Below are 21,872 nucleotides of genomic sequence, written 5' to 3' on the forward strand. Positions count from 1 at the left end.
ATTTTGAACCTGATAATGTGCTGTAGTCTGTAGTGAAGTGCACTGGTAAAGCATTTTGGTAAGGATTTCGTCAAAACAGTTGCAGTATCATCAACTAAATGGATTTAAGACGAAAATTAATACGAACGTAAAATAAAATGTTGAAGGTAGCGTTAATAAGCCAAGTGTAAATGTGAGGTAACATTTTGCAATACAGAGAGTTTCCAACTGAAGAATCCCAGAAGTCTGGTAGAGCTTTGTAGAAGGAACTGTGATATCTTGACAACATTTATGATATTCCCTGGTTTTCTTAGGTATTTGATTCGTGTTCAGATGCAATAAAATATAGGTGGTCACTTGCCTGAAATGAGTATTTCCAATGTGGTGCTCTGGGAAATCTCAGTACAAGGCTAGATTTCGTATGTATATATTATATATGTTAAATGGACAAGTTTATGTTGTATCATTAATATGAGTAACATGTTATTCTAGTGAATTAAAAAACTGCAGTACTAAAACTTCCTTCGAAAATGTTTATACTGAAGGATAGTACGAAAACTGAGCGCCTAATGTAAATGAAAATTGTCACCTTTACAAGTTGCAATAAACGTCACTAAATTGTGAGAATCTATGCCAATTTTAACATGGTTTATAAAGTTAATGCTCATTATTTACCAGATTTTTTATTATTTCAGTAATTATGTTTTCTGTTTAATTCCCATGGGCAAAATAGCTATACAGAATATCAGTTTGGCAATACAGGCAACTTGACACAGTTGAGGATGCACTTACTCTGGACTGGGGATGATTTTTGATCTTAGTCTCAAAACCGAAAGCTTGCTAGAAAAATTTAACGCCCTGATTTTCTTTTTATGAAACAGAAGTTTCTGTGTAGAATCTGACAGTGCAGAACTGTATGGAAGGCCTTGTCACGACCAAAAATACCAAATGAGCCATATTCAGATGGTCCACTTGATTTCTCAAATGGTTAGAAACTGTATGGGAGGCCTTGTTACAAGACCCAAAAATACCAAATGAACCATATTTAGATTGTCCACTTGATTTCTCAGATGGTTAGATATGAAAGCTCACAGATTCAAAATTCCCGTGGCACCAGGTCATAGTAGATGTGTATGGATTTGTTGCTTGGAAAATTCATTGGTTAAAAGGTATTCTGGAGGGTTAATTTGTGTCTTGCAAGATTTCCACGCATAAATCTTGAAAAAAAAGACTTTTGACAGCACTGACTAAAAACGTTATTTCTTCCCAAAGAAAATCAAACCTTGGTCCCTCTGTCAATGGTTTCGCCAGTACAGTATTAAGGTTTCAGCTACATGGCATAAGACAGTAATTACAGTACAATCGCCTACGGTTTGCTGGAGCTTTACCAGAGAAGTTCGTTCCTTTCGTTTAGCAGGTGTACGATTTCATTTCCCCAGTTAGCTGGTCGTTTTGTGAATTACAATACTGACTGTATCATTACTGAACTACCCTTAATGTGTAAGGCATTTGTACCGAATTAAGAAACAGGACCACATTATTTTTCCGCTGAATTAAGAGTATTATATCTGCACTGCCTTATGTCCAGTGCATTTATACTTCATCAAAGAGTCGAGACTACGTTATTACAGGAATACCTTTTGGACTGTAAAAATTAATGTCCAGTTAAATTTTACTGAATTAGGGAACAAGGACAGCATTGTAAGTAGATTGCCTATAATGCTTTACTCTGAAGTGTTATAAATACATTACAGTATTGCTGGTTGATATTCAGGGTATGTTTTACTAAATTGTGAGTCAGAACTACTTCATTACTTAATTACTTGTGATTTGAGGGGAGTTTTACTGAGATAGTCAGGACCAATTTATTTCTGAGCTATCTTTGATATTCAGGGCAACATTGTCTCACTTCTAAAGTGTCAAATCGTTTTTTAAAGTGTTGTAGTTAAATTAAGAGTTTTCAACTCGATGTAATAGATTACCACATTTTTCACTTCAGTATTGATATATCTGGACAAAAGATTAGTGACAAAAGGTTGTACTGATATTGCTGCTATAAAATACTCCATGACCAAATGATTGATTAAGATGTGATTGTTCAGACTCTTGGTATGGGAAAAAAATGTAAGATCTGATTGTTCAGACTCTTGGTATAAAATAAAAGATGTAATGCACTATACAGTACAAGCTAAAAGTAAAAGGTTTATGGCCAAATTTTCAGAAAAATTGGGGAAAACACTGGATATACTTTTGATCTTAATACCGAGTGACTGCATTTTACTTCACATAGGATTCATGACTTTTAAATTTAAAAAATGTTGGTATTATGGTGCCTTCATGTTCTGTAAGACTAATTAAGTTTTTTCTGCCAATAAATGGTAATTATGGACAATTTTAGTCTATTAAAGAAAATGGTATGCGAAATGCAGTTAGTGACAGCAATAAATGGCTCTTTTCTGAAAATAATTGAGCCAACTATGAGAGTAGATGGGTGATAAAGACAAATTGGGGAGAGGCGGGACATTGTTTGTGCAGAACAATCTTCCTAGATTATTTGAAAATTTTAATATTTTGTCTTATAAATGTTGTAGCCAGGCCAAAGAGCAATAATGATGATGACAATATTTTATTAAGATATGGAAATATTAATTGTAATTTGCTAATTGAAACTCACACTGAGAAGCTTCTTCTTAGGAAAATTTACTTTGCAATCCAATTTTCAGTTACTGCAGCTGTATCTAAATCAAAATTTCATTTCATGAAGATGTATTGACAAAACTAAAATGTCTAAGAAAGATGATGTCCAATCTGTGCCCCTTGTAGTAAACGAAGTTTAGGTATAGGATGCATGGGGCCCGGCTATAAAGAATAATCTTTTATATTAATACCTTGTAAGCCAAAAGTTCCCAATGTGACATGAATTCATTAACTTCTTCCTCATCTCCTCAGGAAAGGGTCTGCTGCAGCCCGCAAGAGTAGATGGGACAAGTTGATTAGACTCCAGTCTCACCTTAGGACTCCACAAAAAAAAAAAAAAAAAAAACTGCTGTTAAGAAGATCCTCAACTCCTCCGAGACACCTACATTTTATTCTTATCAAAATTGTATAAAGGGCCTGAATGAAGAAGAAAAAATGGCTCCTTTATCGTAAATGCTAACAAGTCATCTTTTCACATAATGAGAACAATTTTGTATTTGTTGACTGAGTGTCAATTTTATAATCATGAGAAAAGTGTTAGTTGATCAGGGTTATTACGGTTCCTGTTGACCCAATACCGAGTAAAGGTCAGCTCTGCTTCTTGTGATTTCTAAATAGGAGCCAAGGGAGTCTTTGTTGTACGAGGTGATTCAGGATATATCTTTTATTATCTAAATCTGCTATTGGTTCACTGTTTCTTGATAAATATTTTCGGTAGCTCATTGTATCCGGATACATATGTAATTCTGTTTTCTTATTCATATTAGATTAGATAGCTGACATACTTCAGGTTACATTTTTTTTTACGTAAAGCTCCGGTGGTTTCACGACACATTACCTTTAATTCTTATTAGTTTCGTATCATCTATCAGGTAGTTAAGAATGCTTCAGGCAACATAATGACACGTATCCGGATACATATGTAATTCTGTTTTCTTATTCTATTAGATTAATAGCTGACATATTAGTTTTTTTTTTTACGTAAGCTCCGGTGGTTCTCGATCATCCTTTATCAGTTTCATCATCTATGTAGTTAAGAATGCTTCAGGCAACATAATATTAAACGTGAAGTGCTTAACGTAATATCAGCTAAGATACTCATGGCTATATTTTAAATATATCGATAAGTCACGTAAGTCTAAGGATCGTTTTTTTCATCAACGTATTGTTTTGATTTGCAGTATCTAGTAGGTCATTGTTCAATGCACACTTGTCTGGGTATGAAGGTCACGTGAGATTACTACAGTAGTATAGGTTATGGTTTTATTTTCAGTCATTTTCCGGAAGTTCAAAAACTATCAATAGCAAAAATGTTCATTAGTTAGAAAGAATCGGTTTTGCAGATTTTATGGAATATCTTCTTGTTGATCAGAATACTCAGGAATAGCATTGTGGAATCAAACCTGTGAGATATTAACCTTTACAGAATAGGTAACATTTTCGACTGAAGTTTAAATTTCTGTCATTTTACTCTTAAACTAGCTAACTTAGTAGGGACTTGTAGTTTAGCTTTTTATATACTCCTTATAGCCTCCATCCATAGTTTGTTTCAATTGCTGATTTATATCAGAGTTCCTCTGGAAGTAAATTTATAATAGTTTTGAGGTCTTGCGTTACGGTCATGTTCCGTATGTATTGGTAATTTTACTTAAACATTTGGGCGTTTTCACTGTTAAGATAAGAGATATTTTAGAATTTAGTATATTAGTTTTATCTGAAACATTATGGCATAAAGAACTTGTTATTCTTTCAAGTGATTTGACAGTAGGCCTACTCTCTGAATTTATGAATTTTGTATAAAGCTTGCCATGAAAATAATGCATCTGCTTGACATTAAACATACACCAATTAAAAGTTAATACTGTAACTACTTATGAAGAGCATTATTGTCATGGTATCTCTATATTTCAAGACACTGGTGGCATGTGAAGGTTCCGAATTGAAAGTGTTACGTTGAGGGAAGTTTTGTATTGTTTTCAAATGTATTGTAGGTAAAGGATGTGATAAGCAAACTCAGATTTATAGCAATGGTATTTTAGGTAAATGATTGAGTCTCATTGAATGCGTTACTTGTGGATATTGGTTTTTGCTGAAAATTATATAGCATTATTTTATATAAGGTTAGATATCGTTAACAGTGCTCGCTCAGGTATATGAATAAGTAAATTCGAAAGTGCTCTTTGAAGTGGGGTTTGACAAAGATATTTTCAGTATATGAATTGAAAAGCATTCTCAGTCATGAGAAGGTCTTATTCGCTTTAATGTTACATTGATAAATACAGTAGACTTCCTGGGCAGATCAAAATCATCTTGAGAATTAGTCAGTGATATTTTCACTGGAGCACTGAATATTTCCCAGGCCCTTACTATGAAAAGGAAATTCATTTCTTAGTGGACTTTAGCTAGTAGGAGAGTTGCAGTTTTGTTAACTACTACTTTTAACCTGTTTTGGGAGACAAGCAAGTCACACCTCTCTTTCCTTGTCATTTTCTCACAAACGGACTGATTTTCCATGAACATTGTAAATTGTAAGGAGGTTGTTAAAGAAGTTGAATAGCAAAGTACAGAATGCTAAAGGGGTGGAGAGTAAAGGAAGATATTTGATAGTCAGGGAGATTGTTGTTATGAGTATACTTGCCCTATGAATAGTTATCAGAAATGAAACCTTGACAGAAGAGTTCTGTCTCAGCTTTGGAACGAAGTCAGTTCGGAAATTGTCTGTATGTAGTTAAATTTTAACAACATGTAGACGCCTGAGGTTTCATTGACGTAAATTGTTTGAGAAACTCACATTTATTTATTTATTTATTTATTATTTTTTGAGTCGTAGGTTTTTGAAGATTTTCGAATTTCAAGTGCAACAGTGTCTTGAAATGTGGAGATTTTTAGGTTAAGATAACAATCAATTTTTTAGGTGGTGTTAATATGTTTCATATAATTCCCATTGAAGTTCAGTAATTTGATCAGATTAAGGTTCAGTTAAATGTTATTGTTAAAAATTGGGCTCCAAAATTTGTATTTGGGAAAATTATTGTAATACTAAATTCTGTATTGATTTTTGTACAAGGACTTCTGTATTTCAGCTTGATGCTCAGTTCTCACCTAGTTTTAGCGAGACAACCTTATAAGCTCCTTAGTTATTTTTTAGCATAACAAAAAATCGAGATAATTTGATCAGTATCCATTGTCTCCTTGTTTGTGGAACAGTGTGTACATTGCAGTCTAGGTTAGATAAACTTTGAATATGGAGACTCACAGTTACGTATAACTGTACTAAATTTGTACATTGTAGTGTAGGTTAGATAAACTTTGAATATGGAGACACAGTTACGTATAACTGCACTAAATTTGTACATTGCAGTCTAGGTTAGATAAACTTTGAATATGGAGACTCGCAGTTACGTATAACTGTATAAATTTGTACATTGCAGTCTAGGTTAGATAAACTTTGAATATGGAGACTCACAGTTACGTATAACTGTACTAAATTTTCCCCAGTGGCCTACGTTTGCAGGGATCTTTAGTGATAACATTTTTTGCAGTTATTAGCTTCAGAATAGGATAAATTTGTAAAATCGTATCAGTAACTAAGATGATATTCTTGCTAATTCCCTTCAACCTTCCATTCTGACTAGGCTTCCCTTTATGTGAACTTTAAATCACACACTACACACTGAAGGGCGTTTCTTCAGTCTCCTGTTAAAGCTGTTACACAGAAACACTAAATTTATAACACAACTTGGAAACTCCAGAATCACAGTCTTTCTGCACTGTAGAAGCAGGGTTGATTATTAGAACACATAACAGAAGAAACCCTGCATGTTCTATACTGTAATCAAATCCACATGCTTTTACTTTGGAGAATTTTCTTCTCTCTCTCTCTCTCTCTCTCTCTCTCTGTATGTTTTACTGAAGCACGTCTACACATTTTGTGCCTTGACGAAATCTTTACATGGTTTTCTGAAGAATCAGTATAGTTTTCCCAAGCTGCCATGTACAGTACGCCTTACAATTTTTAAAACATCACCCTTTACTGAAGGAACACACACACACACACCAAGGTGTTTTTGCCATAACTTCCGGATACTGGGATTAAGTACCTCACTCTTACCATCACACTTACACTCTTACTCTAAACACACACTTAAATTACACGCCAAGGAGTTTCTGCTTTCACTCCAAACACAGGGATTAAGTAGGTCATTCTTACCATTTTCATACTTACGTTCTTACTCTAAGGATACACTTTAAACTACACACTAAGTAGTTTTTGCTCTACTCCCAGACACACTTTAGAGTCTTACTCAAAAACACACACTTAAACTACACATTTAAATTACACACCAAGGAGTTTTTGCCATCACTTCCAGACACATGGATTAAGTACCTCATTCATACCATTTTCACACTTAAAATTCTAGTCTAAACACACTCTTAAAATACTTATAGGTGTTCAGTTATACCTTAGTAATATATATTTGAGCATTAGATTATTAGGTATAAAGCTCAGGTAAACCTTTGGATGTACGTAAAGATGCTTTGTTTTGTCACCATATTCATAAGTGAATTCTAGAGTTTTTTGTCACCATTTTTAGTTCATATTTTGTTGTGTGATTGTGTTTGGCGTTTCATCTTATCCTAATATTTGAGAAGGGAAGCTTTTTTAGCACTTGTGTACAGAGTGAGAACAAGAGCACAGTCTGTCAAAAATAAAGATTTATTTGCAAACTTGAACAGTTTCAAGAAATCTAAGAACTGTTGCTCATTACAACGTGTAAGTTGAAGTACAGAAGTCCTCAATATATATATATATATATATATATATATATATATATATATATATATATATATATATATATATATATATATATATATATGTATTATATATTATATATATATATGTATGTATATGTACTGTATATGTATGTATGTATGTAAATATAATGTATGTATATACTGTTTTAATAGGAAACTGGAAATATTGTTGACTGGAAAGACTTGAAATAAAGGACTCCTTGGGGTCAGCGTTGCAGTGCCCCGAAGGAGGGAATGCCCCCAGCAGGAGGTATACAGCCAGTCGGTTACCAACTTTGAAGTCGACTCAAAGGACCCAAGTTTTCTAAGCTGACAGTAGCTGATTGCGGAGATGGGAAGCCTTATATACTTCCCTTGTGGTTTCTCAGATGTTCCAATTTTCTATGCCACAAATGAGAATGTTAAACCATTTAAATATCAAAGGAGAACGTTTATGTACAGGAAGTCCAGTTTGTTAAGATTACTACTAAGATCAGCCTTGGCCTATTTACTCATATAGCTGTATTTTTACGTAAGCAAATGCTTGTTGGGGATGTAGTTTTGACATGGTGTATTGAGCCAGGAGATTTTTAATGCCAGAATTTTGTATCGAACGATGCGTAATGGACAAAAAAAAAAATACATTTTTCTATGGATAACTTGCAAGAAAATCTATGATTTTCAGACATTTTGACATTCTGTTGTCGGTTTTCTAAACCAACGTCTTGTTACAAAATTTCTTTGATCTGTGTATAAATTTACTTGTAAAAATTCGTGGATAGGGAGAATTTTATCTGTCTCCAGAGAAATTTATAGATTAATTTATTTTTATCAAGGATAAACAACTAAAATTGCAAAAGTACTCAGTGCATGACTTCAAGTGCTTCGATTATTTTCAAAGAGAAGTTCTCATTTCCGGGAAATTCTTTATTCAGTATTGTCCCATTTTACTTATAAATTAATGATTAGATTCCTGGCGAAGTTCATATAAGTTTTGGAATGGAATAATTTCAACTTGTAAAGCATCATTGACCAAGATTAGAGAATTTATTTTCTTGGGCGGGATTTGCATTTTTACTGATGTTAGGTTTAACTGTATCACATGCTGGTGTCTTAAAGTGATTTGCATGAAAATGTTTCACAAGATTTTTTTAAGTGTTGAATATAATTTATATCCTGCCAGATGTCTTAAGAGATATAAAGTTTCAAGACATTTATAAAGCTAAAAGTTGTCTTTAAGAATGTAAAGTAAATCTTATCAGAACACTAGCAAAGTTAAGAGTTATCCTTTTGGTCACGCTAATGACAAAACTTTTAATTATATTTCGGACACATGCCGTCTTTCCAGAAGGGGGTACCAGCTTGGGGCTCAAATACCTTCTCGTTTCAGGCCTGATATTTTATTCGTGTACTTGAAATAAAGAAAGGATAAATATCACGAAGGTCATTTTTGGAATCTGTGTGAGAAACCTTGCGCAACTTCATTTCGTCAGTTAATTGAACAAAATCGAGTGTGTGTTAATAAGGGGAATTTTGATGGAAGTTAAGTGTAATGTGTAATAATGTGGTCTTCCATATACTAGAAAGGTTATTATGCTATCACCAGATACCTTACAAAAAGGGATGCTGGGATTTAGAGGCTGTGTGAGATTATATCCAGACTTCAGTGATTGCAAAAGATGAATTTCCGAACAGCATTTGTTCTTCTCTTTAACGAAATGAGGAAACTCCTCATTTTTAGGTTACCCTTTCATGGAAGGCTTACTTGATATGGAAGTATTCAATTTAAAAGTTTGGTAAGATTAAGATGAATTAAATGCTTTGGAGGAGCTGCTTGCCACTTCTTACGGAAGTTTCAGAAACCTTTAATGTAGATTTTTGGAATGTTTACTTCAGTTTACGATGGGTAATTGACGTCAGGTGTCCACAGGTTGAAGGTTTGTCGACGATGAAAGTGTTGTACTGGTTTACCAAGCTTTGTGTTGGTTTTAAGAATTGGAGATACATGTCCCTGATGTGAGGCGCTTAAATAATAATGGTACTGTTTTGGGAGAATTTGTGATACGAAATTTGATTTAATTGCTTTGTGGATATTTAGATGTATAACTGGTGTAACATTTTCATAGCTCCAGAACTGTCTTGGCAGGACTTACTGTGTTGTGATGCCTTTAGAAGTCGTTAGACAGTCAACTTCTTTTACAGTTAATATACCTGGTCTTGGATAACTTGATTTTTTACTCTGTTCATGATGTAGGTTAGAAATTTAACAAGTTTTTACATTGTTTTTCATTAACCTTCCCAGATGTCAGGGGATTAATGTTGAGGCTTTTCAGGATTTGATCTTCCTGAGTGTTGTTATAAAGGTCAAAGGTGACAGTATATGCAATATAGGATTCAATACGTATATTTTCAAGATTGTGGCTTGTGTTTTAATCAAGTCCTTGCTCGTGATACTTTACAATTCGAGGTGTTATTTACGAGAGCAGAGTATTGTAAAAGAGAAACTAAAGGTTGAAGTTTGGTGTAGATAGGGTATTGTTAAAATAAGCCTGGTTTACCTAAGCATTAATGATAAGAGGTTGTGATTAATGTGATTTTAGTTCATGATAGTGAACTTTGGTTCACAGGAAAGCTTGATACTCTATAGCTTGTGATTGTTAAGATCCTCATGATGGGACTTTTTCATTTGGTCAGTATTGCCTTGTGATAAAAGACTCTTAGAGTGTTTAAGACAGTGGAATATGAAATACGGACTGGACTAGTTTTTTATTGCATTGTTGGGAATTTAGGAAGTATTTGTTTGTGATTATCTGGTATTCAGCTGTTACTTGGTGACAGTGGTTTTGGCAGTCGGATGTCAGGTGTTAACAGAGGATTTGGCACTCAGCGATTTCTAGAAGACAGTGGATCTTTTATTTGGCAATTCGTTGGTGACTGTGAAATTTGGTTTCAGAAATCATTTAGTGACAATGGATTATAATATTCGTAAATGAGTTGATAGTGGATTTCAGTGTTCAGGAGTTAATTCATGACATTGGAGCACTGAATTCATTGTTCTCAACAGCAGAGTTTGTGATGTCTAGTCTGAGATTCAATTTGTGTACGTTATTGTAAATAGGGCTCCAAGCATTGCTTGTGGTAATTTGCGATTGCCTTCTTAGTGCACGATGACAAAGTTCACGATTCACCATCGTTAGTATTGTCCAGGTATAGGATACAAAGTTTAAAGCATCGGATAAGTTTGCAGGAGTTTGAAACAAGTCTAGGGTTCAGAAAAAATGTTGGTTCAAGATAAAGTGGGATTCAGGAAATCTTTGTTCTTGCTAGATTTTGGTTTAGAAAGTCTGTTAGTTCATGACAGCTCTGGGTTTAGAAAGTCTGTTTGTTTATAATAGTTCTGGGTTTAGAAAGTCTGTTAGTTTATGATAGTTTTGGGTTTAGAAAGTCTGTTTGTTTATAATAGTTCTGGGTTTAGAAAGTCTGTTAGTTTATGATAGTTTTGGGTTTAGAAAGTCTGTTAGTCTGTGATACTTTCGCATTTCTTGGTCTGAGGTTTTGGAAGGTTACTTTTGGTATTTTGCATTCATAACGTTTCCTGTGACAGTTTTGCATTAAGGAAGTTTGTGTTGTGCGATACTTTTGATTTCTGAAAGTCAATTAATCTGTGAAATATAGTTTGATAAAGTTTGATTGTTCATGGTAGTTTGCTTTAGGAAGGTCTGCTTTCTAAACTTCTGTGTTCCGGAGGTCTCTCGGTTTGTAATACTTTTGGGCTTAGAATGTACACTAGTTTGTGAAATATATTCTACCTAAAGTCATTCTGATAATTTGTAACATAATTTTATGTCCAATGTCCGTCTATCCCGTAGGTGGGGTAGTACCGTTAGTGCACCTCATGCGGTGCACTGTAGGCATTACTTAAGGTTCTTTGCAGCGTGCCTTCGGCCCCTAGCTGCAACCCCTTTCTTTCTTTTTACTGTACCTCCTTTCATATTCTCTTACTTTCCACCCTCTCCTAACAGTTGATTCACAGTGCAACTGCGAGATTTTCCTCCTGTTACACCTTTCAAACCTTTTACGGTCAATTTCCGTTTCAGCGCGGAATGACCTCATAGGGCCCAGTGCTTGGCCTTTGGCCTAAATTCTACATTCAGTTTAATTCAGTGCCTGTCTGTTTCTCTTACTTTCCTTTAGGAAGTCAGGAAGTCTGTTAACTGTAGCAGGTTTGCCTTCACGAAGTCTGTTAGCCTCGAGAATTCTGATTTTGTTTTTACTGAAAAGTCTGTGTTTTTGCGTATTTCATTGGAAGTATTTTAGTTACTATTCTTGCTGGAAAATTTTTTTCTGTCTTTTTGGCCTTAGATTCTTGGTAGTTCGCATTTTATAGAGGTAGAAAGTATGTTTTCTTAGATGTTTTAATTAAAAAGTGTTTGTCCGTTTGCAATTTTTTCCGGTTAGAATGTCTGTTAATTTGTGATTCCTTTGACTAAAAGGTCTGGTGGATGTATTTTTGTCTGTAAAGTGAATTCCTTTGTGTTTTTGCCAAGAAATTCTGTTAACCTGTGATTTTTCCTGCACAGAATTTTTCTGGGGTGGGAAAGTTTTTGGTTAGAAGGTCTATTAGGCTGGTAGTTAATCTTAGGATTTATAGGTTATTAGCTTAAAATTATTCATATCTCGTGAGTTTTATTCTCAGAGTTTTGCCAAAGAAATGTGTCAGTTCGAAAGAGTTTTTTACCTGGAAAGTGCATATGTTTGGGAGAAGTCTTGCCTAAAAAGTCTCTCTCTGGAAGAGATTTTTGCATGAAAGTTGTGTCAATTCAGCGGAGGTTTTTTTTCCTAGAGAGTGTTTTGTTTGGGAGATATTTTTGCCCTGAAAGTATGTTAGGTGGAAGTGCTTTTTTCTCTCTCTCTGCTCATTGTCCTCGTCCCTGTATTAGTTTGGATGAAGTTTTGTTTTGTCTGGAAATTATTAGTCAGTTGGTTTACAAGTTTTTCTATCCACAAAAATGCCCCTTTACGACTTTTGTAGAGTTTTTTGCCAATGTGTTTTTCTGTTGGCTCAGAGTTTATTAGTTTGGGAAAATCTTTTGTGACAAAAAGTGTAGTTTTGATTAATCAATGGAAAGTGCTTGTTTCTCAGTTTTTAGGCAAGAAATTATTTTTACCTAGAGTATGATTTTTTTTTTTTTTTTTTTTGTCTCGGTCGAGTCGGTTCAACAGATCTTTGCCTACAAAGTGTGTAAGTTAGCTTTTAGTCTAGAAAGTGTCAGTTATGGAGAGTTTTTTGGCCAGAATTTGTTATTTGAGGAAAGCTTTTTGCTAAGAAATTCTGTCATTTTCAGAGTGGATTTTGCCTAATAGTACTCTCAACAGCAGAGTTTCAGTATCTGGGATATTTTTTTAAATCAAGTTCACGGCATAAATATTTTTTAAATCGAGTTGAGTCATAATCAAGAATTAGGAGTTCAGTAACCTGGGAAATGCACAATTAGTGACTGGAACGCGAATGAGCATCGATAATTCTATTTGAACCAACCGGCAAAAATTGGCAAAACTGATAAGACATATAAAAGAATCGTGCAAAATTGCATTATCTTTATAAAGGTCTTCCACGGGTTTGCAATTGTTACCGAAGGAATGAGCATCGATAATTCTATCTGAACTAACCGGCAAAAATTGGCAAAACTGATAAGACATAAAAGAATCGCGCAAAATTGCATTATCATTATAAAGGTCTTCCACAGGTTTGCAATTGTTATCGAAGAATTAAGTTAAAAGGACAAGATCCAGAGCATCAAACAAACATTTATTGAAACTTGGTTTGTCAGTAGTTTAGTATTAGCATTTTGTAGTCAAGTCTTGAGGGATGACGTCGAAATTAAAAATTGTAAATTTTCCTTTGAAGTTTCTCCTACACAGTACTCGTTTAAAAGGCAATATCTATTGTTCTGTGGTCGTGTACTGGTGGATCAGTACAAAGTTGCAGTTCTTGGTGTCTTTTAGCCCAGTTCTCTAGAGTATGTAAACAGTAATTTTAACGTGCGGCCAGTTGTAGTGAGGAACATAATGTTTTCTTGTTCAGTATTTGGTGATCAATATGAACTTATGATTTGTCGTGCAGCCCTTTTCAGGTGATCAGTAAAAAAATTCCTTTCAAAAACTTGTAAAAAAAAACTCGAAACTGAAAAGATTTTAAGACAGCCTAACTTCAAAACACTCGAAGCTATGTTCAAATCAAGTCCTGGACTTAACTCCTAATTACCTGGCAATGTGATGGATTTTTGTAAGATGTATCACACAGAACCAAAATTGGCCCGGTGTTCCACGTGTAGAGTGAAGGTTGACGTTAGTCCGACCTGCTGTCCTGCTGGGGGAGGAAGAACGGGGCAGGAGGATAGTAGCTTTGCACGTCTCCGACCATTTACCGGACTCAATCACTTACATTGAATAGTGTCGGACCACAAGACGAAGCGGTTTTTGGAGGTGTTCCACGAAGGCATTTGGGTCACTTGTCTGCTTTTGGAGAGTCTGTATGTGTCTTGATGTAATTAACTGTTGCTGTTGCAACATAGACTGGAGGATCACTTGTAATTTTGTAAAAATAAATCTTGTATGCTTTTGTTCCGTTTATTTGTTAAATTCCTGCACTCCTCTTGTTAAGAAAGACACCTGAGAATATAAATGAATATTCCATATTTTACAAATATGTCTTGTGGACGAAATTATGATGTAAACTGAAAATAGCACCAAAGTATAGTACTTGGAAAAGTTTTAAATTAGTTAATTGAATTGAAAATTAACAAACTTAGCTCTAAATAGTTAAAACTTTTGGTGCATACAGTGTTAATAAGCTAATCAAAATCGTTTAGATTACAGCCAATTTCTTCATTTAAAATATAGCGTAAACAACTATATAGCTTGAAACACGAGTGCAGCAAAAATATGATTTTGAAGAATCAAAATTAATCGGTAAAAAATGCTGTGAAAATAATTGTTCAGAGTCAATTACTGTAATTTCTGTAACCCTGCCCATTTTATGAGTTTTGTCAAGCTGAAACTTTTTCAATGATTTCGTTGATCAAAAATATGACCCTCTGTTTGAGGAGCCTAGTGTTCTACGAGCTTCAGTTCATCGCACTGTCATCAGATGTACATAGAATAAGTTAATTATGCAAGGGTATTTGAAGGAGCGAGATCTAATGATAGTATAGTAACTGTTAATGACCAATTTCAGCTTTAAAAAGTTCAGCTAAATGAGACTACTATGAAAAATAACCAAGGAATTTGAAGTCATTACTATAGAGCATTTCTGCATCGGATGGGGGGTTGTCACTGGAGCTTAATTTCTGACATTTTAGTGTTTTGCTGTCAGATTTGATATCAAAATGGCGATATTTGTAGCAAAATTGAAGTCTGTTTGTAACATCGTTATGAGCACGACAAAGCTCCGGTTTTGCCACCAGTATTGGCATTTTTATATCGTCACATCAAAATGCTGGAAGATGCCAGATTAACAGGTTCTGTAATACCCTCAAAATGTACCAAGTTATTTCAGTCCACCACATATTGAAAAGAATGAGGTCAATTTTCTGTATAGATATCTCTTTAAATAAGGTTAAAGTAACCATATAAATTAATAATTATGAGTAAATTATCCTCTACAGCTTTCAAAGTAAGATTTTGTCAGATACAAAGTCAGTGACAGATGGCTCTGACGTTCGAGAGATATTTATGTAAGCGTCTGCTTCTTGTTCTTGCTCGGTTTTCTATGAGGGTTGACAAAAGACTCACTTTCTAGTTAAGACGTTAGAAAACTACTTGGTTTCGAGACCTCAACGAAAACGGAAAACAGAATGGCAGAGTGTATGTTTACAACCCGTAGATATCTCTCTAAGTTATCCATAGAGGAACTGGACTGAATTTCTTGGCCATTATGCTTCTGTAACGAAATTCTGGCGATGCATGTCTACGGTTTTGTACGCCATGTTTCAGTAGATAATACTCTTAATTAAGCATTTGCCCAAGTACGAAATCACAGTCTTAAAAGCGAACATAAGCTAAGGCTCGTCTCAGTGGTAACTTGACCACAGCCATCTTGGATTTTCTGTACTTAAAGGTTCTCTTTGACATTTGAAAGTCTATAATATTCCTCACTAGTAGCATAGAAAAGCTGGACATCTTGGAAAGCACAAGGGAAGCATATGTAAGGTTTTTCCCATCTCGGCCAACAAGCTGTCGGCTTAAAAACTTGAGCCCTTGGGGTCACTTCAGAGTTGGTAACCGGCTGGCTGTATACCTTCTGCTGGGGGCATTCCCTCCTTCGGGGCATTGCAATGCTGGCTCCGAGGGGCAAAAAAAATTTTGCTTTTCATTTTGATTACCTTTCAAATTATTTTGGGATTTAAATAAAAGACTGTCCGATTAATTCATAGTTTTTATTTCCTCTATAATTTTACATGCTGCTTATACAAGAGTACTTACGTCATCACCTATGACGTTACATCTTTGACTTGTGAAATACTATTACGTCACTAACTCATACTCTTCTACTACGTTCACCTTGATGACGTAATTTAGAAGTACGGTTACGCAAGCGGCCAACACCAGGCCCCGCCCCGGTTTTTTCTACTCTTTCTGAAAGACCATTTCTTACCGATATTCATAAGGGCATAGAGCTATTTTTAAGCCATTTCTTCTAAACACGTATATTTCATGTATTTTTAACGGCTAATTTTTATCTATATTCTTCAATTTGGGGTGATCTTTTTAGACGGTTTAATTATAATTAAGCAGAGTTTGTGCTCAAACGGTTTTGCAATTGTTTATATTGGCCTTCATTTAAATACATTTTCCTTAAAGCTCTCTCACATTAGCTCCGAGTAATTTACCTATAGCCATACTTTGAGCGGTGTTCAGTTTAAATAACACCAATCCATCATTTCAAACACTTTTACGTACCAATTCTACTGTAAAAGTCATTTATGACTTTCATATGGTTTATATCACGTCTTTGAACCTGGTATTATAAGAGAGAGAATTTAACAAACTACAGTATGATGAAATATTACGAGAAATACTGGCTAGATCAGAGAGAGAGAGAGAGAGAGAGAGAGAGAGAGAGAGAGAGAGAGAGAGAGAGAGAGAGAGAGAGAGAGAGAGAATTTAACAAAGTGCAGTGAAACATTACGAGGAATATTGGCTAGAGAGAGAGAATTTAACAAAGTGCAGTGAAACATTACGAGGAATATTGGCTATAGAGAGAGAGAGAAACTGTAATGAATTACAAGAATTATTGGCTCGATTACGGGGCGGGGTGAGATTTAACTTCAATGAAATATTAATTTAACACACTACAATGAATATTACTCGAAATATTGGTGAGAGAGAGAGAGAGAGAGAGAGAGAGAGAGAGAGAGAGAGAGAGAGAGAGAGAGAGAGAGATTCAACAAACTGCAATGAAATATTACGAGAATACTAGACTAGAGAGAGAGAGAGAGAGAGAGAGAGAGAGAGAGAGAGAGAGAGAGAGAGAGAGAGAGAGAGAGAGAGAGAGAGAGAGAGAGAGAATTTAACAAAGTGCAGTGACACATTACAAGGAATATTGGCTAGACGAGAGAGAGAGAGAGAAATTTAACAATATTTACTGAAATATTAGCTGAGATTAGAGAGAGAACAAGTGAGAGTGAGAGAGAGACAAGGAGAGAGAGAGAGAGAGAGAATTAACAAAGAGGACACATTACAAGGAATTTAACAATATTTACTGGAAAATATTAGCTAGATTAGGAGAGAGAGAGAGAGAGAGAGAGAGAGAGAGAGAGAGAGAGAGAGAGAGAGAGAGGAGAGAATTTTCCCCACTACAATGAAATATTTCATATGGTGTGTTGAGGAGAGCGAGAGAGAGACTGCAAGGCACTGCATAAGAGCTCCTGAGAGAGAGAGAAGAGAGAGAGAGAGAGAGAGAGAGAGAGAGAGAGAGAGAGAGAGAGAGAGGAGAATTAGCAAATTGCAATGAAATATTACGAGAAATATTGGCTATATAAGAGAGAAGAATCTAAAAATACAGTGAAATTTACAAGAAATATTGAGAGAGAGAGAGAGAGAGAGAGAGAGAGAGAGAGAGAGAGAGAGAGAGAGAGAGAGAGAGTTTAACAAACTGCAATGAAATTTTACGAGAAATATTGGCTAGATGAGAGAGAGAGAGAGAGAGAGAGAGAGAGAGAGAGAGAGAGAGAGAGAGAGAGAGAGAGAGAGAGAGAGAGTTTAACAAACTGCAAATTTACGAGAAATATTGGCTAGATGAGAGAGTTTAACAAACTGCAATGAAATTTACGAGAAATATTGGCTAGATGGAGAGAGAGAGAGAGAGAGAGAGAGAGAGAGAGAGAGAGAGAGAGAGAGAGAGAGGAGAGAGAGAGTTTAACAAACTGCAAATGAAATGAGAATTTTATGAGAGAGAGATTGGCTAGAGAGAGAGAGAGAGAGAGAGAGAGAGAGAGAGAGAGAGAGAGGAGAGAGAGAGGGAGCTTAACAAACTGCAATGAAATTTCTGAGAAATATTGGCTAGATGAGAGAGAGAGAGAGAGAGAGAGAGAGAGAGAGAGTTAGTTTAACAAACTGCAATGGAATTTCTGAGAAATATTGGAGGAGAGAGAGAGAGAGAGAGAGAGAGAGAGAGAGAGAGAGAGAGAGAGAGAGAGAGAGAGAGAGAGAGAGAGAGAGAGAGAGAGAGGATTGTTTATCACACTACGAGAAATGAGAGAGAGAGAGAGAGAGATATTAGAGAGAGAGAGAGAGAGAGAGAGAGAGAGAGAGAGAGAGAGAGAGAGAATTTGTAACAAATAAATGAACACAAGACTTTTTATTTAAAAAAATATCAAATAAAACGATTTACTTATTCACAATGACTGTCCCACAACAATATCCAGTTATATATAACCTTAAAATTAATTAAAAAATATATAATACATCCTGAATTATTTTACCAAAATTCTTTTAATATTATATATGTAAACAATGTTTCTTACCCACAGAGGGTATCCAACATTATTTTTTACAACAGGCAAAGTAAGAATGGGAAGACTTTCATTTTAACAGTTGTTGTTTGAGTATGACTTTTAATGAGATGCAAGAGAGAGAGGGAGCTGGGGGAAATTATTATTATTATTATTGTATGAATGCAGTGTAAAGGAACTACTGAGTGAAAATTTCCCTTATGGGGCTCGTTTAGAGGATCTGTTTTCAAATGACAGGTGGAAATTGTAGCAAACAGAATTATTTAGAAAAAGAAAACTCAGCATAAGGAGAGAAAGCGGTCCTGTGTAAGGCTATAAAAACCCTGGGGTCTATCTTACTAAGTACTTTACCAAACCCCAAACACTTGTAAAATTGTCATTTTTTTTAGAAACGAAATTGCTTTTCCTACACTAACTCTCTACCTTAACCTGGCTCAATTCATGTTGCAGTGCAAAGTCCCAGACACCATAATCCACTGTAGACAAAAAAGGGGCAGTTTTGTCCTGTAGACTGGCAAATGCAAACAAAGGAATTTGGGGTTACCAGTTTAATCAGACCAGTGTGTTAAAATTCTAAAATCTCATAAGGCTGGCTTGAAGGATTTGGTCTTGATGCCCTACAGCAGACCTTGTTTATTACACTGCAACTCCTTCAAGACTTAATATCTGGAAACTGAAAAGATTAATCATTCTGGCAGAATTTCTTTCAGATATTTGTTTCCAATACTTGATATACGTCGCTGGTTTAAAGTTAGACACTCACTAAAGCTATGTTTGATTGTAAAGGTTGATCTGCACTCAGGGACTGGATCATGTGGGTTACTCAAAATAACCATAGGTCACCTGAGTGTGACCAATTCGAAGACAGAATATGACTCTAAAGGCATTCTTTTATGAAAGAGGAACAACAAAATATAACAGTTCATTTTTAATTTATCGTCAGATTCATTACTCCACAATGGCTCCAGTGGCTGACCAAATCATTCTTTGGATGAGGTGGATCCAGCTGTGAACGAGCCAAGGGATCAGTAGGAGGGCAATTTGCTTGCAAGTACTATAATGAGTCTGTGTATAAAAAAAAGTACATTTGTTATTCACAAACTCATTACTGCAAACTAGGCTGCTGCAATGCCACCCAGGTCAAAAGATCCATAAAGAACCAAAAAGAGAGCTCTCCAGACAGTGAGGCATAAAGAAACCTTAGCCTCCAAGGTCAAAAGGGGTCAGGAGATAGACTGAAATTCCTAAACAAGCAGATAACTTCTGAAAGATGTGACAGAAGGAAATCACAGAAACATTAACTCACTGATGGGAAAGATTGCTGACACAGAAACTTGCCCTATTGTAGCTGGTGGGCCTGACTACCAGAAGTTAAATGAAGCATCTCTAATGGCAGCACTACTCAGAGAATAGTCAGCAAAACACAAAAGTTGAAATTGAGCCATGAAGACTTTTATATGCTCTTAACTGGTCAGAATGAGCAGCAATAACAGCTGTAACTCGTTGAAATGCAGTACTTTAACCAGATTTCAGAAGGGACCAAACCGGAAGTGAATCTCGCTGAAAAAATGGTGTAAACGAATCAGTCTTTTAAAAGGGTTGAAAGAAGGTAGGAACTTGAAATGAGTCTGAGAAGGGGAAATAGGCCATAAGGTTACCTAGTAGCTGCTGAGCCTAAGTTCATAAAGCCTACTACCCATCTAATAATGTGTGTTCCAGTCAAAACTGCAGGGCAATCACCAATAAACTGAGAAAAAGCAAACACCGACATAAAAATGTTAAACCTACAGGACCTTGCCTACATCAGTCAGCAACTGGGACTTGGTGTTTTCCTTTTTCATTCTACCGTGGATTATGCTGTCTAAAAAGTCACATGAATAAGGTCAGGTTAATGTAATGGGCTTATAATAGACAAAAATTAAGAACACATTGTAGCAGGCTGAAGTTGATAAAATTTGCTGCCGCCCAAAGAAATAATCTTAAAACCTCACACAAAATACTTGCATTAGTACTGGCCTGTGCTGTAAATTTAATAAGTCTTCTGAAAACAATAACCACATACAGATTGCCATTCATGATTATGTCAAATATATAAAAGGAAGTTATGAATCATCAAAGCTGAAAGTGTACCATACATGAATATACTGATACCACCTCTTCTTCTCAGCTTAACTGTTACTTTGGGTCACTGTTTTAACTGAAATCAACTTGCTCCTTAAACTAAAAAAAAAAAGGTAATATAATAAAATAAAAGTGCCAAAAAGCAATGTAGCATTACAAATAAATTTAAAATGTAAACCTACTCTAGGATAAAATTACACTTACTAAAAATAACTGACGAAATAAAATACTTATTTACCATCACATAAGATAAGGCAACTTGACAATTATGACCACAAGGCCAAGGATAAGATCTTGAATTGTTGCATCCTGCATTACTATACGGTTAATTAGGCAAATTGCAGAGAAAAAACACTTGACTTCCATGGGGGCTCACCTGAGTGACTTGTTTTTAATACCAGAACTTAAAATTTATTAAGTAAATTGTAGCTCTTTAGAAAATTTGCAACTTGGAAACATAAAATTTTGAGGATTCTAACAAATTTCTGGGCAAAAGGGCATAAATCTCTCTTGTTTGTAACCCAACATTAAAATGGTTCCATTTAACATTCTTAAAAAACAACTGGCCTCAGTATTTTCAACAGGGTATATTCAAGGACAATACTGTAGATGAGGCCCATTTGTCTACCTTAGAAATGACAAGGATTAGCAATCTTTGAGAATGATAAAGGATTGAATGATTTACAATAAATATTAAACAAAAATTTTAAATCAAAAAAGGCCAAGTTAAAAGTCAAAGGATGAAAGCAATGCAGCTGTGGTTGAAGGGACTCCAAAGTGAGCCTTTAGTAACATCTACAGAAAAGCCATACATGGTACACTGTAAGTGGTAGCTCCTACAGGGGAATCACAAATCAAAAACATGGCTAAGGAAGGTTCAGAGGGACGCATAAATAAAGAGAGACTTCAAATTCTGGCAGAGAATAGAAAAATGAGGATGGCAAGGCCTATGAGAAGAGGGAGTTCAAGAAGCATGTAGCTGGAGATGATGATAATGTGGCAGGTATGAAATCAGAGAAAGAACATGTTTGGAATAACAGAACAGTCAAGAAAACATATATAAGATGTGAAATGGAAAAATTATAAAAAAAGACAAGGCAGAACTATAATGGCATCGCTTCGAGATTCTTCTGTAAAGAAAATGAACATGAACTAGAGGATGTTGCAGTGACAGTAAGATTAATACAGAATCCAAAATCTGAAGAGATTATGAGAATCCTTCACATGTCAATAAAGCAGCAAGGGAAATTAATCATTTAGGAACTG

The sequence above is a fragment of the Macrobrachium rosenbergii genome, chromosome 55 (genome assembly GCF_040412425.1).
Source record: "Macrobrachium rosenbergii isolate ZJJX-2024 chromosome 55, ASM4041242v1, whole genome shotgun sequence".
NCBI lineage: Eukaryota > Metazoa > Arthropoda > Malacostraca > Decapoda > Palaemonidae > Macrobrachium > Macrobrachium rosenbergii.